The following is a 27040-nucleotide window of genomic DNA, read 5'->3' on the forward strand; positions in this document are numbered from 1 at the left end:
TGCGACAGGGGCTAGGTTGGCATCGCAACCACATAAGGAGTGTGCTTGCGATAATGACTATGCGCGATTTTGGCTAAGTGTCAATTTTGACTATCTTTTCTATAGAGATATTCAAAATTGACTTGCCTGCACAGTCTATCTAGGCTTGCGATGCCGACCGCGCGGGACCATGCATCGGCATCGGATCTGGATCGCAAGGTGACTTTCATCTTGCGATCAGCACTAACTTTTATTACGATTTTGACTATATAGTCTAAATCGTAAGAAAATATCTCACCGTGTGTACACACTATAAGTTTGAGGAACAAGCCAAAATATACAGTGAGAAATTGTTGGAGAAAAAAATATCCAAAAACGCTAAGTGAAAATAGTATAGAAAGGGCAAAATTGATTCCAAGACAACAATTACTCCAATAAAAGGGAAAAGGGGGAAATGGTGGAGGATGGTGCTTTTTTGTACCTTTTGTAACCAAATATAACAGTAGAGAAAAAGAAATCAAGAATGTACTAAAAAGACATTGGAATGTATTACAACTGGATCCAGTATTAGGGGTGATAATTGTCAGGACCCCACAAGTAATTTTTAAACAAGTTAATTCTGTAAAAGGCTGTTTGGCACCCAGCCTACTGCAAAATGTGGAGTCTAAACAATGGGAGATAGTTTTTGCAATTTTGATAATACCAGGTCCTCTAAAATAGACAGTTTAATGAATTGTTTATCCACCCATGCTATATATATATATATATATATATATATATGCAGCAATAGGGATCATGCAGCGGCACTCAGAGACTAGAATCCGGTAAATAACGTGAAAAAAGGACTTTAATCCATAACAGCAAATGGGGTGACCCCATTTGCTGTTATGGATTAAAGTCCTTTTTTCACGTTATTTACCGGATTCTAGTCTCTGAGTGCCGCTGCATGATCCCTATTGCTGCATGTTTATTACTCCAGAGGGCACCGGAGCATTTTTCTTCTGGGGTGAGTGCCAGTTCTCTTCAAGATATTTATATATATATACATATATATATATATATATATATATATATATATATATAAAATTGAATGCCAGTGCAGTATAAAGTATATTGGTAAGACAAAACGTCACCTCAAGCTGCGAGTGCTAGAGCATATGAGGAACATACTGAATAAAGTTACCAATCAAAGTGTACCTCAACATTTTGCAGCGTGTCACAATTCATCACTAACAAATTTAAATTTTAAAGCCATTGCATGGGTCACACAGGATGTAAGAAAAGGTGACCTGCTTAATAAACTGGCAAAAAGAGAAACATGGTGGATACACAAATTAAATACTCTGTGCCTCAATGGCTTGAATGAAGGGTGCGATATAGTGCCTTATTTGGTCTGAAAAATGACACTCCTCTTGGTTCCTTCTTGTGTGGGATGTGAATGGTGCGTCTTGGTCAGAGCGGTTGTTGGGTGATTTTACCCCTGTTTTGACCTGAATGGTGCAGTTTTTCATGTCTCCATTGTTTTCCTGCTGATCGTACAGTATATAGATGGTTAAAAATATATATGGAATATACAGGTATACTATGGAAATGTGCATTTTTTAAAAATATCTATACAAGTATCCCAAGAAAAAAATCTCGCTATTTTTGTTGACATGATATAGTGGTTATGAGTTTATTCAGAAACAAGGGTTGTTCCTTTTAAATATAATTTATTTTAGTGTATTTCTGCTTTTTAATGTATTGTATATGTAATTATATGTGTTTTGTGTGCTTACTGATACATAGTGCTATATAACTTTAAGGGAAGGCAATGTGGGTTGCATAATTAATGTAAGCTCTAGTAAATGAATATCTTTTTAGAGTATAGGTGGGTGATAACCACGGATGGTATATCGGCATTTAACTAACCTAAGCGATATTTGCAATAATAAAAAGTGTAAAAATAGAATAGCACCTTCTAATTGCTTATAATAGTATTTGGACTACATAAAAATGGCGCCTGTATGGAGCATATAGTGTATCAGTAATCACCAGCTGTTCCTCTAGTTCCTGAAAAAAGTTTTATGTGTTTTGATTAGTTGTAAATGGACATGTGATTGGAGCTAGGAGCTATTTATGACTTAGAAATGACGGTGCTTGCCACATCCACTGACGAAGTCCTATTGGACGAAATGCATCTGGGTGTGGCTGCTGAGGAGAACGCTGACGTGATGTGGGAGCGTTTGGAGTCCGTGAGACAAGTCTGACAAGCGTGGAGAGCACTGTGGATGGGGATTTAGCTAAGTGGTCCCAGCGTGAGAAACTACATGCCTTTGTTATAATGCGCTTTCTGTGATATTGCATATATAACACATGTTCCTTGTCAGTGGTTTTAATCAATTGAAGTAAAGCTAAAAGAGTTTCTAAAGTACTTCACTATTGTGCGCCTCCTATTTTTTTTCAGTGTACAGATATATATATTAAATATTATTATTATTATTTTTTTAATTCTATAACCCGTGTCACGTACTGCTGTCCTTTTCTCTGTAGTCCACAGGGACAGGGGGTGTCTGTGCCATGGATTTACATAATATATAACCACTCCACCTAGTGTCACATGGCCACACACACAATGACATGTGACCACACTCATTTTTTGGCACATGCCGTAGGCACGCAGGCACAGTACCACTAAGAAAACAATTCTACTAGCACCACTGGTGTCAGCAAGTAGTTTCTGTGTCAGTACATTTTGTGTGGTGTCAGAAAGTTTTGTGATGTGTTTGTGTGTCAGTCGGTAGAGTCTATCAGTAATTGGTGTCTGTGTCAGTAAGTTTTGTGCTGTGCGTGTGTGTGTCAGTATGTAGTGTCTGTCAGTAAGTGGTGTCTTTGTCAGAATGTTTTGCGTTGTGTGTGTGTGTCAGTAAGTAGTGTCTGTCAGTAAGTTTTGTGTTGTGCCGTTTGTATGTCAGTATGTAGTGACTGTCAGTAATTGGTGTCTATGTCCGTAAGTATTGTGTTGTGTCTTTTCTCTTCCATTGTAAGTCTGTGTGCTTTCTGGCTCTGGGCGCACCACCAACTAGGACAGTATATAATAGGAGAAAATGGTAATTTTATTTTCTCCTCCCCGCTAACAAGGGTCACGTATCGTCCAATTTTGTTTTTTTCTTTGTATATATATATCATTACATCTTATACTACCTGTGCCCGATCGCCCTGCCTGTGTCTTGTCATTGTCTTGTGTGTGTCAGTAAGTAGTGTCTGTGTCAATAATACCCCTTTCACACCGCAAAAATAACCCGGTATCAACTTGGTATATTGTCGGGTCAACATGGGTCGCTGTGTGGTGTGAAAGGGGTCATGGACGAATTCCTGGGTCGCCTGACCCGGTAATTCAACCTGGGAATAAAGAAGGGTTTTTAAATACCGGGCCAAGTACAGTGTGAATGAGTTGTCGCGTCGATGCGACCCGGGACCCGTTCACTGCATATGGAGAGGTGACGCGGAGATGATGTCATCTCCCAGTGCTGCCCCCGATGCCGGCTCCGCCCCTGCTACCGGTTGGCAACCCGACCCAGCATATTGCCGGGTCGGGATGGCGATGTTTAGGGTCCAAAGCTGGGGCCCCTCGGGAAGGACCCGTTTCCAATTCCCAGATGGGATCCAGCATTGCGATGTGAAAGCGGTATAAGTATTGTGTTTTGTGTGTGTGTGTCAGTAAGTATTGTCTGTCAGTAAGTAGTGTCTGTCTGTGTCAGTAAGTTTATCTGTGTGTTTTGTGTGTGTGTGTGTGTGTTACTAAGTAGTGACAGTCAGTAAGTGGTGTCTTTGTCTGTATGTTTTGTGTTATGTGTGTGTGTGTCAGTAAGTAGTGTCTGTCAGTAAGTGATGTCTGTGTCAGTAAGTTTTGTGTTGTGCCGTTTGTGTGTCAGTGTGTAGTGTCTGTCAATAAGTGGTGTCTATGTCAGTAAGTATTGTGTTGTGTGTGTGTCTCAGTAAGTAGTGTCTGTCAGTAAGTGGTGTCTGTGTCAGTAAGTTTATCTGTGTTGTACGTGTGTGTCAGTAAGTAATTCTATCAGTAAGTGGTGACTGTGTCACTCACATGTTATAGACCACACCCCCTATTTATACCACACCCACACCACTCTGGTCACACCCCCACATCACCAGTCATACCACCGCAGTGCTTGTCACACCTCCTGCCGAGGCACACAATATGCAAGTGTACATAGAAGAACTCATGCTGTTTTGAAAGGGTGGTCACACCAAATACTGATTTGATTTAGATTTCTCTTGTGTTCATTCACTTTTCTTTTTGTTAACTGATAAAAATAAACTAGTTACACTTCTATTTTTGAAATCATCCTTACTTACCAGCATTTTTTCCACAACTGCCTAAAACTTATGCACAGTACTCTGTCTATATCTATCTATCTATCTCTCTATCTATCTACACACATACAGTATTGCTTAGAGTTGTTCATACTGTAACTTCATTTTGTTGATGGATCCTTCAATTGTTAGTGTTAAAGGTAACCCCAGGAAAGGGCACCCTTTGCTTAACCAAGTTCAAGCACGCATTCAGTCAGTCAGCATCAGGTTCATACATGGCTGCAGCCAGTGACCAGTCAACAAAATAACCTTTGTAATAACTAGCCACACGTATATAAAGTGGAAAGTAATAGAGCAGAGAGAGCTTTATTTCCTACAAGCAGTACATTATAGAGGATACAAATTAACATATGGTGTCGTCGATTCCTGACACGAAGCTTAATCCTATTGGCTAATAAAACTCTTATCTTATACGTAATATATTTGCCAACGCCTATATTTTTTATACTGTATGTGCTTTTAAATGGGTTAATTAGGGGAATTTTGCTAACAGTGAGACATGCTATGTCTAGTTATGTTTTTCACACCTCTCATACCGCAAACTACTGGACACCTGTGAAGCCTATATGTCTAGCTGCTGACATTTATATTTTACTCAGAAAAGTAATAAAAATAGATCATAAGAAGGTTTCAATATAGTTCACTCAAAGTGCAACGCCTTGCAGTTCTTTCCAATATCAACTCTGATCTGATAAACAATTATAAACAGCTTAGCAATATGGAGTCTATGAACAAAGATGGTTTCCATCTTTATCAATTTCCCCTCTTTGTTTACAATTTTTACCTCTATTCTACCCTTCCTTTACCTGCCAATTGATTCTATAGGGACACCTACTTTCACATCAAGTGTGCCTTAAGGGCACTCGAGACATGGGCTAATCCATTCAACACCCCTATACTTATGCAGAATCAATGTTCCCTATTCTCTTATCCCTAATTTCTAAATTATTATAAGAGTTCATAAATCAGAGGTATCTTCTGAAGATGGAATCATCATAATGTCCATAGTCCTTGCTCAATAGTCCTTAAAAGATTTTTTTTACTCAATATTGTGACAGCAAAGTTCATTAGATTACGTCATCATAACAGCAGGGACAGCCGGAAGCTTCTGTGTATTTGGTATGGCAGGTTTCACAGTAGAAGAATGTGGAATTGTATATTATAGCTCCTCCAATAAGTTTCATATAAATTGGTTGCAGTTTAGCAGTTTCAGCAATGCCTTAGGTAGAAAAACATTTTAGTGTCAGTATCCACATAATAAGCCTTACAATATGCAATTAATAGCAAAACAAGTCCCTTAGCAACAATAGATAATATTCCTGAAAAGCAATTGGTTGTATAGTGTTTATAAAACCAAGAAAAGAAAGAATCTGGAAATACACTGGTATAATTATGATTAGTAGCGAACTGATTTTTCAACTGTATTACTTCATTCATCTTTTCATCAATAATATCTTCTGGGCTAGTATAATTTATTAAATAAGTACAACATTTTACTCCATACATGGTCTGCAAAGTGACATACTAGCCTGCAGATACAGTAAACAATTGGTGACAACTGTTTATATTGGTCCTGTTTTACATTTAATGACTAGCATCTTCTATGCCTATTTGTCTTTACCTGGGTAATTGTTGACATCCTATGTGTATTCCCTTTTGTTCTGTTATTTTTGGCATAGTTACTGATTATTGCACTATCACTTGACTCCTCATTTAAGTAAGATTCAATCATTACTGTTTATATAAGAATAACCATGCTAACAAGAAGAACTAAGTTACACATTATACATCCCCCAGACCCTTATATGGCCTGGGGCCTATTAAATAGTGTCTATATATTTTGATTATGTATCGTGATTGGATAATACTTCCTTTGTCACTTTCTTGCAATGAGATGCGTCTATTCACGAGTCTCTTTCACTCAACGTGATTGAAGTGGCGGTAGTCAACAGAACTTAAAACGGTCCTTTGAATTTGGGTTCAAGAGACTTTCTCTTTCTTAGTGACCACCCAATCACCTTGCTTTAGTTCATGTGAGTTTTGGGAACAGTTGGAATCTGGGAATAGAATCAAAAACTTTGCCATGCAATTTGGTTAGTTGCTGTTGTATATGCATTACATAATAAGTTAAGTTACCATGTTCATGTTGCAGTTGCTGTGGAAAATAGCATACTGTCCTAGCAACAATACCAAAATAAGATTTCATATGGTATTAACCCATGCTTTTCACTTGAAGTATTTGTGAGAACAAAGCAATGGGTAAACCTTCTAGTCATGTTTTGCCTGTTTCTGTAACTTATTTTTATAGCTTTAGGTTTAAGGTAATAAGTTTTTCTACATGTTTACTACTTTGCCTATAGGGAGTGTAAAAGGCCTGAGTAACACCTAAATTTGACAGAATTTTGCCTAATACTTTTCCTGTGAAATGGGTACCTCTGTTGCTTTCAATAACTTAAGGTACTCCATATCTACATATTACTTCTTGCATTAGCTTTTTTGCAACTGTCTTGGCATTTGCTGCTCTACAAGGCCAAGCTTCAACCCAATTTGAGAATAGGTCTTTACACACAAGTACATTTTCATACCCAGAACATTTAGGCAACTGGATAAAGTCTATTTGTAATCTCTGAAAGGGGTAGCAAATTTGTGGGGTACTATTTGCTGGTACATTTACAACCTTTCCTGGGTTATGTAAAGCACAAGCTACACACCCTGCAACATAAGCCTGTGCTGCTTGTGTGAAACCTGGTGCCACCCAATGCTGGTTCAGAATCCTCACCATTACATCTCTTGATTGGTGAGTTTTTTAATGCAATATTTGTGCTAAGACTGGGTAAAGTGAGCGTGGTAAACAGAGACTGTTTCCCACCATCCAACTGTCACCGTGTATTCGCCCACCTAATTTTTCACAATCTTTTTCTCCTTGCCTAAGGTTTGTGCTTGTAATTTGCACAATAACTGTAAGTCTAATGACTCTGGTGTGACAGTTAACATCACCTGAGTATTTGGCAAAGGCTGGACTGCTGCAGCTTTTGCAGCCTGATCAGCTAGAGCGTTTCCTCTGACCTCTGCAGTATCCTCTTTAGTGTGCGCTTTGACCTTTATGACTGCTAATTTCTTTGGCAATTGAAAGGCAGCAAATAATGCCCTAATACAGTCTGCATGTTTTATTGGTTTTCCTGAAGAATCTATAAAATCTCTGCTCTTCCAGACAACTGCATAGTCATGGGCAATACCAAAGCATTACCTTGAGTCTGTATAAATGTTAACTGTTTGACCTTCAGCATAAATACAGGCTACTATCAGTGCCCTAAGTTCTGCCTCCTGAGCTGAACTACCTGATGGCAAGGGTTCCTGTATTAAGATGTCTGTTTCTGTGGTAACTGCAAAACCTGTATGCAGTTCCCCATCCACATAGTACCTGGAGCCATCCACAAATAAATGTAAATCTGCATTTAGTAGAGGATGTTCCTGTATTTCTGGTGTACTTGCGGTTTCAAGATTCATTAACTCTATACAATCATGTTCTTGATCGTGTATAGAAATTGAAAAATTTGATTGGTTTTCTGTGCCTGTCATTTCATCATCACTCGCACCATTCCCCTCTTTTGAAACCAGCGGCAATAATGTAGCTGGGTTCAAAGAAGTACAACGTTTGATAGTGACATTGGATGGTGTAAGCAATGCTACTTCATATTTGGTCAGTCTAGCAGCAGATAAATGTTTAGTCTGCGCTTGGTTCAGAATTTCAGTCACTGAGTGAGGCACCTGTACAGTTAAGGGATGACCCAGAACAATATCAGCAGCCTTGTCTAACAGTAACGCTGCTGCTGCTACTACTGACTTGACACAGGTTGGTGCTGCGCGTATGACTGGGTCTAACTGTACTGAGTAATACGCTAGGGGTCGCTGTTTGTTACAATGTACCTGCGTTAGTATTCCTTGCGCATGGCCTGAAATTTCACAACAAAACAAATTGAAAGGCCTTGCATAATCATGAAGTCCTAATGCTGGTGCTGATATTATGTCTGTTTTTAGCTGACAAAAAGCATCTAGCTGTTCTTGTGTCATGAGTAATGCACCTTGTGCATTTTGTCCCTTTAGGGCATCATATAACACTTGTAGTTTCTGTGATGCGCCTACAATCCACTCTTTGCAATAAGTGATTAGTCCTAAAAGGATATAAGTTGTTTACATGTTTGAGGAGGTTTAACTTTTGAAATAATTTTCCTCCTTTTTGTAGTGATATGCTTACTATAAGCAGAAATGCAGTGTACTTTGTTTTGTGCATATTATAACTTATTTCTATGTACCCTACATTTTTTTTTTTTAATATATGAATAGCAATAAGGGTTGACATTTGGGTTCTATTTAAAAATACCTTACACTTGTGGCTCTTTTGATGGCATCATATAAAACTTAGTTTTCTTTGATGCCCTTGGAATGTATTTTGTACAATAGGTGATTAATTCTAGAAATGACTGAAGCTGTTGTAAGGTGCGTCATAGAGATATTTCTAAAATAAACCTCCCTCCTTTACTGTTATATGCCAAGCATCAACAGTGATGCAATGTTAATGTAGGTTCACCTAACATCTTTCCGAGGTATCATTTATGCATTGTTACAGTTTACAGTTACAATCTTGATTTTATACCATGTAATTGTAATTGTATCATCAGGGCAGACTTTTATCTTAGGGGTATGGACTATAACTACAGTTCTGCCCACTTCTCATACCTAGTTTACCTCATTACTTGGCCCCACCCCTTGTATAAGTTACCCAAACACTTCCTGATTCTCTGGCATTTCATTACATACTGTAACTGGAACAGTAACGAGCTGTACATTAAAGAAAATATTTTTTTACATCTGTAACATGTTCCTAATTATTTACCTATGAACTGTTACTGTTTTAGACACAGAGATATTCATTTTACTGTGGAGATTTTTTTTTTAATGCAAATACATGTCATATTTGTAGTCTTATGACAGCCCTTTGCTATTGGCTGGGGCAATATTCATTTGGCCACAACACATTTTATTATACTTATCCAAAACTTTATATTAAGATAATACTATTTTACACACACAAATAAAACACTGAGAGTGAGCCAGCACTCCCCCAACTCCGAACAGGGGTTAGCTGGAGTTTAATGATAAACCATTAGAACTTACATAATACATTATATTACACACTTCCATTGAAGTCTACAAGTCATTTGTAGCCACTGATTCAATACATATTTACCAATGTAATTTACAGACTATATATTTTGCTATTCTGTGGCACAAATTGACAGAAAAGTGCAAACACACTGATTACAATTTATGAATAATTTCTTTACACAATTTGATAAGCATGCAGTTTCAGAGACAAAAGCAGCCTGAAACTGAGACTTTTGGACCCCAGTTTTACCTAATGACAGACCAGACCAGCTCACATGGGAAGGCAAAAAAGGAGTAAAGAATAGATTACCACCAGCTGGTTTTATGTTTGCATTTCCATGCCACCTGAGTCCAATTGTCCATCACTAAGCAGGATCCAGAAAACTCATAACCCTTTTTGGATTCTATTTTTAGGTTTACATTATTTTTTATTTTTTTACATGTTTAATGAACTTCATAAATTGTTGTTTAACATCAGGGAGTTCTGTAACTGTTATGGTAAGAGTTCTGAATTTGTTTATGGCTTGTACCATGTTGTGGTTTTGCGCCGCTCTGCCTGCGCTGCGTTACCATCCGCAGCTGCTACAGCAGGTGTGATTGAATCTTGTGTACATTCCGGATACAATCCATAGGGGACTGGTCCCTCGGGTTTAGTATATGCTGGAGGTGCAGATGCCAATGTATAAGTTTAGGGCATCCGCATCTCCAAGTATATTTTGTAGGTTTGTTATTTTTAAGTAATGGCAACCATTCACTGATTAACTTTTTAGATTTAACAGATTTCCTAACATTTGGTCTTTTACAGGGTTTACATTTGTAAGACCAGGGTGTCTGACAAACTGGACATATTGTGTTATCTGGTGGGTTACAATGTCCACAATTTGGACATGCCCAGTAAGGATACCCTTTGGTTTTCTTGGGACCTCTATGTATCATTGTTTCCTGTCCAGATATGTCTGCATCTTTAAAATCATCCATATTAATTAGAGCCATTTGTTTTTGAGTTTGTCCTAACTCTTCTAACTTTTTCTTATACTGAAGTAATTTACCTGTTTTAATCCACAAATCAAGACTCTGTTCCAGATTATTATCCTTCACATATCTCCCATAGGTTACTCTAATTTGTTTCAACCTATCCGGGTCTAGAGTGCCATTTGTAGTCACTTTTGCCCATTGAAACAATTGTCTCATACCCTTCAGGCATTGCTCACCATGTACATTCTTCATAATGTCCATGGCACTCCGAGGTGCTACATCCGAAGGATAAGTATTTGTATTTCCCATTCTTATGGCCAGTAAGAATTCAAAATTCGGGAAATATCAGTAGCCTGGATCTAACGGATCCTCAGAGATATAACTGTGAGGAAAATTGCCTGAAACAGAGGTAATTTGTAACAAATTTTTACCTATGTCACTATCCTTTGGAATGAAATGACATCCCATCAATATGAACACATCATCTGGGTTTTTTCTATTTTCCCAAACCCCTTCTTCTGCAAAGTACACTACTGCTTTTAAAACAAATGGATGTCCCTCTCCTAACCTATGTATAATAGCTATGCAGACACAATTCTGACAGGACATTCAACTTGCATTCATTGCTTGCAGCAGTCTGTGGTTACAGCTCACGAAAGAGAGAGAAAAAAAAAGAAATTTTAAACGGCTTCCGTTTCTGATTTTTTTCCCTTAACTCTGTACGCTATAATTTTTAAAGCGACAGGACGTGGTTTTATGGTACTAACAAGGTATGCAAGTCAGATGCAATGATATTCTACTGTGAGTACAACTTAGACTTTTATATTATGTACAATATATTGTTCTGAACCTTCCAATTCAGACAGTATATCTGACCAATCCTTTCCAATATTTCTTACTTTAAGAATAAAATGACAACCTATTGGTACAAAAATGTTAAACCCCTCTTCCCACGGTTCAGAGAATAAGGGTGATTCTCCTGGACTACAAATATAATGTAAATAAAATTTCTGATCATGGTGTGCCTTTACTAAGAGTACTACACACTTACAAAGGGGACATGTCTGTTTCATAACTCTGACTTATTTTTTTTAAAGTCTTTCTACAATATTCTACACATATAGACTGCAGTAACACAAACTTAACCTACGTTTTAATTCTCAATATAAGACAAACAAGACAGTGGTCGCAGCAACGTTTAGTTTAACAACCCATCAGTTGGTCATATGCAGACACACTCTAAATACTCAGAATTCATTTACTTCCACATTCATTCATTGTTACGCCTTTATAACACATATATAAGCACATATAAGTAAGAGATAGAATGAAAATGAGAAAAACCTGTTTACTGAGTGAACTTTGTGCGTGCGATCCCGATGCCTGTCTCCCAGTGGAACAGAGTGGATAGTTAACAGGAATGAGAGTCTATAGAGAAATATCTCTACGTACCATGCATGGATTTTGAGTCTCAGTCCAGGAACCGTCCGCCCAGTCGTCCGCTGTTCAACAGGTGATGTGGGATCTCGGATTCGGAACCTCCATATTGTTAAAGGTAACCCCAGGAAAGGGCACCCTTTGCTTAACCAAGTTCAAGCACGCATTCAGTCAGTCAGCATCAGGTTCATACACGGCTTCAGCCAGTGACCAGTCAACAAAATAACCTTTGTAATAACTAGCCACACATGTATAAAGTGGAAAGTAATAGAGCAGAGAGAGCTTTATTTCCTACAAGCAGTACATTATAAAGGATACAAATTAACATATGGTGTCGTCGATTCCTGACACGAAGCTTAATCCTATTGGCTAATAAAACTCTTATCTTATACGTAATATATTTGCCAACGCCTATATTTTTTATACTGTATGTGCTTTTAAAAGGGTTAGTTAGGGGCATTTTGCTAACAGTGAGACATGCTATGTCTAGTTATGTTTTTCACACCTCTCATACCGCAAACTACTGGACACCTGTGAAGCCTATATGTCTAGCTGCTGACATTTATATTTTACTCAGAAAAGTAATAAAAATAGATCATAAGAAGGTTTCAATATAGTTCACTCAAAGTGCAACGCCTTGCAGTTCTTTCCAATATCAACTCTGATCTGATAAACAATTACAAACAGCTTAGCAATATGGAGTCTATGAACAAAGATGGTTTCCATCTTTATCATTAGCAATGTGTATGCTCTTGTGCTCTTAGTCAGGCATACACAAATATGAGCAGCTGTGGATGATTCAGTCACACACATCTCTGTTGCATTCCACTTGCAGCTGAGTGGGTGTAACTGGATGGCAATGGGGGGTTTGAATTGATTGTAGGATAAGTGTTCTGAGGGCCATTTACAGTAGATGGAATTGTGGACTTTGCAGAGTTGAGAATATACAGAGATTAGTGGTAGATTAACGGCTGCTTATGGTGTGTGTTTGTGTGTGTGTGTGTGTGTGTGGGGGGGGGGTGCAGTCGACAAGGCTGTATAAAGGGCATTTCCGGAGGACTGCGAGCTCCTGGGATGGGCTGGCTGGATACCCCCGGCATGCTGTCAGTGATTAGACAGATGTTGGGTGCCAGCTCCGGCGCATGCCTGTGTCTCTAATTCTCCAGTATTGTGCATGTGACCCATTATGACACGTGTGTATGATGTGAGATGCACATAGAGATGAGCCTGGATGCACACAGAGGAAAACATTTTCCATTGTACTTTGGGGGTCATTCCGACCAATTCGCACGCAGCGGTTTGTCGCTGCTGTGCGAACGGGTCTGGAATGCACATGCGCGGCGGGCGCACTGGGCATGTGTACCATTGCTCGGCGACAGGGGTCACGTTGCGTCTTACAAAGAAATCGCCCGCAGAGCCGACCGCAAGAAGAGTGACAGAAAGAAGGCGTTCCTGGGCGGATCCGGACCGTTTGGAGCCGTTTCGGGGAGTGGAGAAGAAAACGCAGGTGTGTCCAGGAGAACGGAGGGCGGATGTCTGATGTCAAAGCCGGCCCCAGCCTCGCAGAGATCATCGCACAGGGTAAGTATGTCCAGGGCTAGTCATGTTGTGCTTGAAATTTTTTTTAGCTTAGCAGGGCTGCACAAGCGATCGCAGCCCTGCTAAGCTAAAATACACTCCCTCATAGGCGTGGACTAGTTGATCACAGCAGCAGCAAAACGTTGCTGGCTGAGATCAACTCGGAATGACCACCTTTATTACACAACTTAACATCCACCTGCTACAATCATGGTTGGAAGGGTAGACACTCACTGACTGGTGATATATCAGTAAGCTATTATACTCTGTTTTAAGTACTACTGTGTACAGGAGATGCTTGCTACAATCAGTGGGGCACAGATATATAATCAATATAGTTACATGGACTGGGGGGTTTAATAAAGGGTATTATAAGGGAAGGGCGACCTGCTAGGCTGCTACCATCAGTAAGTGGGGCAGAGGCACTCATATATAATGTAATCAACACTATTGTGATTGGGTGTTATATTATGTATAATAAAGTATGGGTGTCCAGTGGTGCTGAGAGGGGGCGGGTACTAATTACATGGACCCGGGCTTTAAGAAGGAGGAAACTGCCCCCCCCCCCCCCTTACCTGTCAGCTGCCTTTTTGTGTCCCCAGCCTGGGCTGCAGTCCGTTCAGCAGAGGGGGCAGAGATCGTACTGTTCGTGCACCCCTCCTCATTTGCTCCTCGCTGGGGTGCACAACGGCGCCCCCCTATAAAGCATGCATTGCCTTAAAATCTATTTTTAAATTTTTTTGGGGTAAGGAGGCTTGGTAACGCCCCTTACATTAGGCTACGCCACCATTACCTAGGCTCAGCCACGCTGTCTATGGCCACGTGGATGCCTGCATTATATATCAGTGCCTCTCCACTGACTGATTGTAGCACATCCCCAATACCCTATTAGAAGCTTCCACATCATTATAATACCCATTATTGCACCCCTCAGTGACTGTATTGATTATATATCATTGCCTTTAGTGTAACTCCATTATACAAGGTCTGACAACTATGAGGGTAATTCCAAGTTGATCGCAGCAGGAAATTTTTTAGCAGTTGGGCAAAACCATGGGGGTAATTCCAAGTTGATTGCAGCAGGATTTTTGATAGCAGTTGGGCAAAACCATGTGCACTGCAGGGGGGGCAGATATAACATTTATTTCTGTGCAGGGTAAATACTGGCTGCTTTATTTTTACACTGCAAATTAGATTGCAGATTGAACACACCACACCCAAATCTAACTCTCTCTGCACATGCTATATCTGCCTCCCCACAGTGCCAGATACACAAATGCCCCCAGAGTGCCAGATATACATTGCCCCACAGTGCCAGATACACAAATGCCCCCAGAGTGCCAGATATACATAGCCTCACTGTGTCAGATATACATTGCCCCAGAGTGCCAGATACACAAATGCCCCCACAGTGCCAGATATACATTGCCTCACAGTGCCAGATATACATTGCCCCACAGTGCCAGATATACATTGCCCCACAGTGCCAGATATACATTGCCCCACAGTGCCAGATATACATTGCCCCACAGTGCCAGATATACATTGCCCCACAGTGCCAGATATATATTGCCCCACAGTGCCAGATACACATTGCCTCACTGTGCCAGATACACAAATGCCCCCGGAGTGCCAGATACACATTGCCTCACTGTGTTAGATACACATTGCCCCACAGTGTCAGATACAGCTCTGATTGGCTCACGGATCGGCGCTGCATTAAACTGAGACACCCGCTGGAGACTGAGGGGAAGGAGAGGCGCAGGTTGCGCTCTCCTTCCCTCACATCAGCGGCGGGTGCGGCGGGGAGCAGCAGAGGGAGGGAGGGAGGGAAGAGGAGCGGCGGCCCATCGGTGGGTACGGCGTACCCACGGCTAAATTCTAACGGGTACGCCATACCCACCCGTACCCACACACTTGCACCACTGCGCACCCCACTCCCCAGCTGCAGCAGACGCCGTGGGATGTGTCGGCATCCGCTGCAGCCGGCGCACTAGTCATTATTGACATCTAGTGTCTGTGCGGCGCTGCTATGGGAGAGACGTCATTACATCTCTCTCATAGAGAGGAGCCGCGGTCGGCCAGACGGAGCAGCAGCAGCAGCGGTCGGGAAGCAGGAGCGGGGCAGTGGTAAGAATTGTTTTTATTGTGTGTGTGTGTGTGTTTGTAAGCAGCTACTAAGGGGCACAGCAACAGGGGGCACAACTACTGGGGGCACAGTGACAGGGGGCACAACTACTGGGGCAAATCTAGTGAGGGCATAGCTACTGGGGGCAAATCTACTGGGGGCATAGCTACAGGGGGCAAATCTACTGTGGGCAAATCAACTGGGGGGCACAGCTACTTGGGGCAAATCTACTGGGGGCACAACTACTGGGGGCATAACTGTGGCCCCTCCCCTATGAAGCCACGCCTCTATTTTTTGCTGCACGCCTTCGGCACGCACTGTTTTGCCGTAGGTAAGTGGTGGGAGGCGCCAGTGGAAACTTTTGCACTGGGCGCCACAAGGTGTAGAACCGGCTCTGGTCGCAAGAATGTTGGAGCTTGAATTAGAGCAATGAACAGGGCCGGCGCTACCATTAGGCAGCTTTAGGCAGCTGCCTAGAGCGCCGGCCGCTGGAGGGCGGCACTTGGTCAGCAGCTCAACATTGAAATGAGAGACAAGCTGCCGCCACTGTTCACCCGCAACTCCCCACAGCACCGTTTTTGCTTAGAAATATTTTTGCGGGTTCTGGAGGGGCGGGGGGGAGTGAGGATAAGTACAGGCAAATAATTAGCACCAGCAGCCGCCCGCCCTTCGCCAGCAGCAGCCGCCCGCCCCTCGCCAGCAGCAGCCACCCGCTCCTCGCCAGCAGCAGCCGCCCACCCATCGCCAGGAGCAGCAGCCACCCCTCGCCAGCAGCAGCCGCCCGCCCCTCGCCAGCAGCAGCCACCCGCTCCTCGCCAGCAGCAGCCACCTGCTCCTCGCCAGCAGCAGCCGCCCACCCATCGCCAGGAGCAGCAGCCGCCCATCGCCAGCAGCAGCCGTCCGCACTTCACTTACGGAGCCAGCGGCAGCAACGGAAGCAGTGCCTCTCCACAAGCAGCAGTACTAACCCAGTCGGCACCGTGAGCCGGGAGATGATGGCAGCAGCAGTGGGGAGTAATAATCCCTTCACGGCTTCCAGCGGTAAGATGGTAAGGTTTTATTGTGCAGGTGGAGGGGGGTGGATCCCAGTGGCTAGTAGCCAGGCTCAACAGGTTGCAGTAAGAGGCTGAGCTACAGTAAAAGATGGTCGAAGGTTTGATGTAGTGTGGTTCAGTGGCAGGTAGTGTGGACTGAAATGCAGGGGGCTCAGGAAACAAGGTAGTCAGGGTAGATCACAAAGCTGGGATCTGAAGTGCCAGAGATTGACATATGTAGCTAAGGGAAGCGCACCTAGAGTAGTGGCTGCCTGGAGTCACACCCGGGGGAAGTGGTAGTGACCAAAGTCTGCCCTGGATGGGGTAGGAGGGGGGCTGGATTTATGTATAAAGACAGTGTTTATATGTATGTAGGCAGTGTATGGCTGTATGTATGGAGGCAGTGTATGGATGGATATATGCAGGCAGTATATGGGTGTATATATGTATGAAAGGGGCAGTGTATGTATGTATGCAGCGCCATTACTACCTGTGTGCCTGGCACACAGCGCAGTTGCCCTGAGGGCGCACGGCCAGCGGTTGTAATGAGTCAAATTGACTCATTACAAGCCCCCTGTTCTGTGCCGTGCTGGAGGAGAGCAGTAGCGCTGGAGGCAGAGAAGGAGGAGGAGGGAGGGGGACTGGAGCCACAGCAGCGCTATGTTATTGGTAGTAGCGCCGCTGCAGCATCCCCCTCTCCTTCCGTATTGGCTGCCCGGCGCTGCTGTGAATGCTGAGATGCAGTTCCCTCATCCCAGCATTCACAGCGGCGGGCAGCCAATGCGGAAGGAGAGGGGGCTGCTGCAGTGGCATCTCCACCAATTACATAGCGCTGCTGCGGCTCCAGTCCCCCTCCCTCCTCCTTCTTCCCAACTGCCCGGGAATGGATTTGCTTCCATGAAGAGCCTGACTGCCAGCGGGGAGAGATGGTAAGTATCTCGCTCTCTTTCTCTTCTGTCTGCCACAGTGTGTAAAAAGGGGGACGCTGTCTTCCATAATGTGTAAAAAGGGTGACGCTGTTTGCCGTAATGTGTAATAAGGGGACGCTGTCTGCCGTAATGTGTAAAAGGGGAATCTGTGCACCGTAATGTGTAAAAAGGGGCTCTACCTGGTGTAGTGGTGCTACTGTGCAGCGTAATTTGAATAATGGAGACTACTGTGCACCGTAGTACGAATTGGTATTATTTTGTGGCCACGCCCCTTCCCCATGACACCGTGCCTCTATATATTTTTTGCGCGCCTACGGCGCGCACTGCCCCTATCTTGCATTGAGGGGGTGCCAATGCCATTTCTTGCACACAGCGCTAAAATGTCTAGTTACGGCACTGTATGTATGTATGTATGTATGTATGTATGCATGAGAGAGGCAGTGTATGGATGTACTGTATGTAAGTATAAGAGAGACAGTGTATGTATGTATGTATGTATGTATGTATGTATGTATGCGAGAGGCAGTGTATGACTGTATGTAAGTATGAGAGAGACAGTGTTTGTATGTATGCATGAAAGATGCAGTGTATGGATGTGTGTATGTATATATATGTATGTATGAGAGACAGAATTAAATAGAAAGATAGGCAGCTGGGTAGGGTGCCAGGATCTGGGAAGGGGGTGCCACTGAGTGTACCCATCAAATAATTAAGGATGTCTTTGAGAGATACAGCCTTGTTGTACTCAATGCAGTCAGACGGCTGGGTATTTGGTGGTATTGGGGGGCAGTAGGCAGAAGTTTTGCCTAGGGTGCCAAAAAACCTTGCACCGGCCCTGGCAATGAACGAACATTCAGTTTTTTGTTAAGCTTGACAAGAGAGGAATTCTAAATCAGATAACTGTTAGCGCAAGTTTTTGGGTATAATGCTATGAAGAAAACAACAGTTTACATGTGGGTGAAACGTTTTTCTGAGGGAAGAGAAAGTGTCACTGACGATGAGATATCAGGATGGCCAGGAACGAGTAAAACTGAAGAAAACATTGCAAAAGTTCTTTAAACTGTGCATGAAAAATCGTCAACTGACTCTCAGGAGCATAGCTGAACAAGTGAACATTAAACAAGTTTACTATTTGGATGTACTGAAAAGGCTACATGAAAGAGTTAGACAGAACAATCCTAACTTTTGCCAGCAACTCATAGATCTTACATCATGACAATGCACCTGCTCACACGGCACTGTCAGAGAGGGAGTTTTTAGCTAGTAAAACAAATAACTGTTGGAACACCCTCCCTATTCACCAGATCTAGCCCCCAATTACTTTTTCTGTTCCCGAAGATACAGGAAATATTAAAAGGAAGGTATTCTGATGACATTGATGACATCAGGAGTAATTCGAAGGGCAGCTCTGAAGGCCATTCCACAAAATCAGTTCCAAAATGCAACAGGATGTAATGGCGTCCAAGATTGCCAGAGGTGTGGGATGCCAGCAGATCTCTATGTTTTTTAAAGAGGCTATCACTTACAAGTCAAAACCATACCTAAGTGATTGCCCCTTTAAAAAAACATCTGAGAGCAGTTGGCAACCTGCATCTCATGCGATCTCGGACGCCATTACATCACGCCCATTGTTTTGAAGGGTGCACTAGGAGCTAGCATCAGTGCATAGTTTTACAAGGGAAGTACTTTGAAGGTGACCACAATGATATTCAGCAATGAGATATGTAGCACTTTTACGGCAATGAGTTTGCGCACTTAATTGTAAGACCTCAAATATCAATGCCTCCCCCTCCCCTTTCCTCACTGATTGTGGCAGGCACTACAATCAGTGAGTTAGGGGGAGTTGGGGGGCACTGATATATAATCAATACAGTCACTGACTGAGGGGTGTAATAATGGGTATTATAAAATGCTGTTATAAAATGTAGTCACTGAGTGAGAGTATTTTAGGTGATGGGGCCAGGGCAGCCATCAGGGGGGTCTACGGGGACTGTAACAACAGCGGGCTGATGCCCAAAAAGGACTTCTTAAAACAAGCTTTCCCTATGCATCAGCTCTCCGTGAATCATTCCTGCAGGTCCTCAGGTCTATGACATCACATAGGGGTGGAGTGGTGCGGTAGAAACTTTTTTTGGAGGGGGGGGGGCCCTGTCTGTTTTGTCAGTACCGGGCCCCACTATTTCTGATGGCAGCCCTGGATGGGGCTTGCTACACTCAGTAGGCCTAGGTTACTTATATACAATGCGGTCAGAGAGTGAGGGCATAATAATGGGGTATGGGGACCTGCTGCAGTCAGTGAGGGGAGCACAGATCTAAAATGCAGTAACTGAGTGGTGTAATAATGGAAATGAGAGGGATAGGGACATGGTATAATCAGTAAAGAGGGAAAGTAGTATACTGTAATACAATATAAGGAGAAAAACAACACATAATGTAAGGGGCATAAATCAAAAATGAAAATATACTGTAGTGGATTGTTGTGGGAGGGGAGACTAAATTGGTATCTTCCTTATGACCCATGAGGTCTAAATCCACCTTTGGTATCTGAGTGAACCTTGGCTTGCTCCAGTCGCCCCCAGGTCATGTTTACTGAATATGACTATAACACTCTTTTGCATTTGAAGTAAACTGGCAATATTTATACAGGAAAACACTCATCTTGAACGTACACATAAGGTCTACACGGAGGATGTCATATTCATCAGTGGCACTCGTGTTTTGGGCCTTTTTGGCAAAACCTAGCGAATGTTTGCAGATGATCATTTACACTAATAAATGTGTGCATATGACATCTTATTTATATTTATTTTGCTATTGCAAATTTATTTTACATTTTGTGACATTTTTGACACAGTGGTACATGAGGGTATTATACCTGTATTTACACTTGAGAGACTGTATTCATTACAGTTTTTCATGACATATGTTAGAAATTACTGGCCCTGTTTCTCTTAAGGTTGCAGTTCAGTCTATTGAAAAATAAAATAAAATGAGCTATTACCTGAACAGTTAGGTCTAATTGAAGATATTTCTAAAGTGGTTGAATAATTACAGAGTCCCAATCATGCTTAATGGACAGCTAAAGCCAAAAAGACACATTACCATACAGATCATTTATTCAAAGCATGAAATTAAAAGGTTTTATCCTCTCTTACCCTCCTTTCTAGTACTGTTTGCTAGAAACAAATGTAATGAAGTATTTTCTCCTCTATACTTCATTTGTAATGTTATTTTCAGACCAATTCTCCATTATTATGGACTAGTTACCAGCCATTCAAAATGATGGCACAACATAACACTAATGTCAACGCTGGCAACTATACAAGTCCGAAAGGAGGAACACTTGAATTGCTCAACGGGGCACCATCTAGTGGCCGCCCGTGTGAAAAACACTTGATTTCCCCCCATAGAGGTGAGGAACAGTGTTGGCCTTTTATTATATAGTATGCTGACATAATGTATCACGTCTGTAATGAGGAAATAGATGTCTGCTGCAAAGTCACCACACTTTATGGACAAATCCAATGCAAAATAAGTGTGAAGGCAGGCACTAGAGTCATGGCACTTACCACAACAGCAAAATGTAGATATTTCCTTAAACCGTAAATATGGAGATGGTGACACACTAGATTATTTTCAAGATAAAAGGTGTCTAACTCCTCCGCCCCCACATCCATTATCAATAATAGTGCAGATAATAAAATGTACTAAATTTCCATCTTTACAGAATAAAGTCCAGTTAATGAAGACAAACATGAAAATAATACAATCAAGAACCCAAGGCGCAACAGTTACCTATGCAGCCACCTCGAAAAGAGAGGGCCACCTATCCCTCATTATACAGCATAGAATAAAACAATTTAACAGGTATTGATGCTCAGTCCCAACATGCTAAAGATAAAACTAATATCTGATTATACCCAGTCCAAATTCTGGTAGTTGTATAGAAAGTTCTGTCATGGCCCTTTTCAGAGTATTGGGGTAATTCAGACCTGATCGTAAATGTGCGAATAAAAAGCACATCTACGACCAAACTCTTGGACATGCGGGGGTACGCCTAGCACAGGACAAGTCTGCCCCGCATGCCGGGTTCAGCCCCCCTGTAGATATGCGAAAGCATCGCACGGTGGCAATGCTTATGCATGTTTCGAGTAGCCCTCTTCCTACGCAGCCATCATGACCCGCCTCAGCAATGGGTATGTCCAGACCGCACCCCTTAAATGGAGCATCAACGCCCACAAAACACGGCATTGACGTCCCATTCCTGCCCCCTCTAGGTCATAAACTGCGTTCTAAAAAGAACACTGTTTCGGACCTTGCACATGTGCGCAGGGCTGCCATCAGAAATTGTGCGGCCCGGGACTGACAAAGTAGACAGGGCCCCGCTCTCCCCAAAAAATTTTTGCCGCACTGCTCCACCCCTATGTGATGTCATATATTGTGATATTACATATAGGTGGAGCGTTGCAGACCTACAGGAATGGTTCACAGAGAGCTGATGCGCAGGAAAGGCTTGGCCTTGTTCTAAGAAGTCCTCCATGTGCATCAGCCCACTGTTGATTCACAGACTGGTGCAGCTCTACAGGTATTGGTGGTAAGCGCCAGGAGTGAGTCCCCCACTCTGCAAGGGCCCGGGACACCAGTCCCCACAGTCCCCCCCTGATGGCTGCCCTGCATGTGCGTACCAGTGTACACGCATGTGCAGATGTTCAAAAATCACTTCATAGCAAGTTTAGCGCATCAGCAACAGGGTCTGAATTACAGTAGGACCTAGAATAGATCACATACAGGTTTAGATGTGTCCTCATACAACTAGCCTCAACACACCATGTAATGCGAGACGCCTGGCGTGAGAGAGACGATAGGTCCTGTGCGACGCTAGTAGGGCCAGTGGTCTTTTCCGTGTCTTTTTACCTGAAACTGCAATGTAATGTGACTAGGACACACCAGTAGAAGGAGATGATTAATTTGATATTCGACATTTGTATATCTGTGTGCAACTGAGTCTGTATAGGAAGCACAAAGGAACTTTTGGCCTGATCCATGTTTGTAAGGAAATGTACAGCCGCAAGGAAGCGGCTGTGCATTTCCATATCTTTACATTTCTAATGCAGCAGGAGATGTCTGTAGATGATAGATGCCTCCTGTTTGCATTAATGAGGATTGGAGAGCTGTGTCTAAGGATGCAGTCTCATATCACAATCGCAACCATTGAGACTATCGGTCAAGATTCCCAATGCTTTTAGGCACTGGCCAGCCAGCGTAAGTTGAAGCTTGCTCAGGCTGGCTGTAGTACACTGGGGCCCAGAAAGTCTGAATCCATCATGCCCACAAAGCGGGGAAGACATGCCCCCATTTTGAAGAACGGTGAAGACTTGCCCCCATTTTGAAAAACGGTTATTTTGCCACCCCTTAAATGCTGCAGCATGTCAATCAGGCTGCAGCTGACAGGGGGCTGCAAGCGACATCGAAAAAACCCATTCTGTACATGATGCACCGAACAGGTCTTGCGGGCAATGGTGCAAGTAGAAATATTTTCTTAGTGGTACTGAGTGCTGAGAAATGCGCGTGGTCATGTGTTGTGAGGGGGCATGGCCACATACTGCTAGTGGGAGTGGCTACATGACACTAGCGGCAATGCCACATGACAGCCCCCTTTTTTTTAAAAAATCTGGAGGCAAGGCTAAAAATATATAGTAATGCCTCCAGTATAATAGAAATATATAGTGATACCTCCAGTATAATAGAAATATATAGTAATGCCCCCAATTTAATATCAATATATAGTAATGCCTCCATTATAACAGGAAAATACAGCCACTGTCGCACTCCCAGTAACCCTGACAAAGTGTGAGGAGCCGTCATATTGCCAAGCACCATGGTCTTGTTGCTTTGTGGCACATTATAATTGTGGTAATGGCAAAGTGTGTTTCAGGTTGTACTGCATACCCGTTGCCAAATTCTTATGGGTACTCTGTACCCGAGCGTACCCGCATACTTGCACCGCTGCTTGCGGGTGATCTGATGCTATGGACGCAACACTTGGATCTGTGATACAATCTACACAACTTCCAGTATACCTCCTTCCAGTATACATTCCTCTGTACCATTATACAGAGTGTCCTCTGTATATCAGTTGTCTCCTTTACTACAGTTATTGCAACCAATTATCCTCAGAAACTCTCTATGTTAAGTCTGTGCTGGGCATTTTCCACAGTGCCCTGTCTTGATCATATTTGCTGGTCCCTATTAGTAATCAGCGACTGTATCATTGTGCTCACACATTGATCTCTACTTGTATCTGCCAGTATCAATAAACAAGTTCCACTTCATTTTCACATTGTACCTCCAAGTTTTCAACAAGCGGCCTCCAGCTATAGAGAGGCCACAGATCCTGCTTTGAGTCCAGAAGACTCAAAGATCCTAACAGTCATGCTCCCTGTGAGATGGTTGTTTGTAATGGTCTGTGCTGGAGCTGAAAATAGAGAGGAATTATTCAATGGAGTGCTTAATAGAAGCAAGTCATTATACAGAATAGCCAGGTAGATCATTGTCTACTGAGTTTAAGAACCAGTCAATCTATCACTTTCTATCTACAGTATATCACAATTTACGGACTACTTCAGTGGAGAAACAAAAAAATGTACTATTTATTTAAACAGCTGGATTTTAAAATGCAATAACCATCATTTTAGATATACAATTTGTATGATATATACATCAGATGTTACATTAGCGGCAATATATAAGCCATGCTGCTTTATACATAAATACAGCATACCTCCCAACGTCCAGGATTGGCAACTCGGGACTGTGCATTTCTTTGCCATACGTGCCCCCAAAGGGGGTGTGGCCTATGAAAAAGGGGCATGGCCTCACTGGAATGCCACAATCGCAGGCCACACCTCCCATTCTTAACTATAGTGGCATGCCCAGCATGTCTTCCATGAATGGACGATGTGTGCGTAGCATTTATTTATCGCTGCTCTGCTTGTGAGTGATGGGGGGCCTCCCAACTAGACCACCCCAATGCGGGACACAGCTGCCCGCGGGTGGGACAGTGCGATAGTTCCCAAAAAACAGGACTATCCTGTGAAAATCGGGACAGTTGGGAGGTATGATGCTGTTCCCTTGTACAGTAGATTGCTGATGCAGAAGTTATGGGGGGTCATTCCGACCCGATCGCTCGCTGCAGTTTGTTGCAGCACAGCGTTTGGGTCGGAACTGCGCATGCTCATGGCAGCTTTCGTTACCTAATGATCCTCTGAGACAGAGGAGGTCGCTAGGTGGGAGGGGGCTGAACGGCGGCGTTAAGCCGCCATTTAGGGGGAGCGGTCTGGCCAACGCAGGCGTGGCCGGACCGTTTGGGGGGCGGGCCGTGGCGGCTGCGTGACGTCTCACGCAGCCGCTGCGGCCAGCGGGAGCGATGAGCAACTCCCGGCCAGCAGTAGGAGCTGCGCTGGCCGGGAGATACTCCTCAAATACAAAGGCATCGCCGCTGTGCGATGCTTTTGTATATGTGCGGGGTGGCCGGCACTGACATGCGGGGCGGGCTAGCCCTGCGCTGGGCGCCCCCCCGCATGTCTGAGTTTACGATCGTAGCTGTGCTAAATTTAGCAAAGCTACAATCAACTCATAATGACCCCCAATGTCACTACACTGAAATATAGTAGTTATTAAACAAATGTCTTTCAATTTCATGCTCTTGTATTCATCTCATCTACTAGGGTGTACTATGGAATGCCAGCGGCCGGGCTTCCGGCGACCAGCATACCGGCGCCGGGAGCCCGGCCGCCGGCATACCGACACCGTGGCGAGCGCAAAGGAGCCCCTTGCAGGCTCGCTGCGCTTGCCATGCTACACGAGCCATGCTATTTTATTCTCCCTCCAGGGGGGTCGTGGACCCCCACGAGGGAGAATATGTGTCGGTATGCCGGGTGTCGGGATTCTGGCGCCGGTATACTGTGCGCCGGGATCCCGACATTCGGCATACTGAAGACCACCCCATCTGCTATTGTGTAACTCTCATCCATTATCACGGGTACAGATAGATGAAATCATCTACACAGCCTCCTGCTATCTGTTGTTGTGAGACTGTGCTTCAATGGGGATTTTCCTAATTAGTTATTTTTTATCTATCCCCCCTCTCCTCCCAGAGCAACTTATAGAGAACCAGTCACATTGTGTTGATGCTTGTTTTACATAATGCCAAGTGCATAGAGTAACGATGCAGAAAATCGCTATGTGTATGAAAGGCCTAGCTTCTGTCAGTTATTGTTGCTTTCAGATTTTTTTTTCCACACATTTTTATTAGTGATGTGCACCGGAAATTTTTCGGGTTTTGTGTTTTGGTTTTGGATTCGGTTCCGCGGCCGTGTTTTGGATTCGGACGCGTTTTGGCAAAACCTCCCTGAAATTTTTTTGTCGGATTCGGGTGTTTTTTTTACAAAAAAAACCTCAAAAACAGCTTAAATCATAGAATTTGGGGGTCATTTTGATCCCATAGTATTATTAACCTCACTAATCATAATTTCCACTCATTTCCAGTCTATTCTGAACACCTCACACCTCACAATATTATTTTTAGTCCTAAAATTTGCACCAAGGTCGCTGGATGGCTAAGCTAAGCGACCCAAGTGGCCGACACAAACATCTGGCCCTTCTAGGAGTGGCACTGCAGTGTCAGACAGGATAGCAAATTTAAAAAATAGTCCCCAAACAGCACATGATGCAAAGAAAAAAAGAGGTGAACCAAGGTCGCTGGATGGCTAAGCTAAGCGACCCAAGTGGCTGACACAAACACCTGGCCCATCTAGGAGTGGCACTGCAGTGTCAGACAGGATGGCAGATTTAAAAAATAGTCCCCAAACAGCACATGATGCAAAGAAAAAAAGAGGTGCACCAAGGTCACTGGATGGCTTAGCTAAGCGACCCAAGTGGCCGACACAAACACCTGGCCCATCTAGGAGTGGCACGGCAGTGTCGAACAGGATGGCAGATTTAAAAAATAGTCCCCAAACAGCACATGATGCAAAGAAAAAACGAGGTGCACCAAGGTCGCTGGATCGCTAAGCTAAGCGACTCAAGTGGCCGACACAAACACCTGGCCCATCTAGGAGTGGCACTGCAGTGTCAGACAGGATGGCAGATTTAAAAAATAGTCCCCAAACAGCACACGATGCAAAGAAAAAAAGAGGTGCACCAAGGTCGCTGGATGGCTAAGCTAAGCGACTCAAGTGGCCGACACAAACACCTGGCCCATCTAGGAGTGGCACTGCAGTGTCAGACAGGATGGCAGATTTAAAAAAATAGTCCCCAAACAGCACATGATGCAAAGAAAAAAAGAGGTGCACCAAGGTCGCTGGATGGCTAAGCTAAGCAAACCCAAGTGGCCGACACAAACACCTGGCCCATCTAGGAGTGGCACTGCAGTGTCAGAC

This window comes from Pseudophryne corroboree, chromosome 2 (genome assembly GCF_028390025.1).
Source record: "Pseudophryne corroboree isolate aPseCor3 chromosome 2, aPseCor3.hap2, whole genome shotgun sequence".
Lineage (NCBI taxonomy): Eukaryota > Metazoa > Chordata > Amphibia > Anura > Myobatrachidae > Pseudophryne > Pseudophryne corroboree.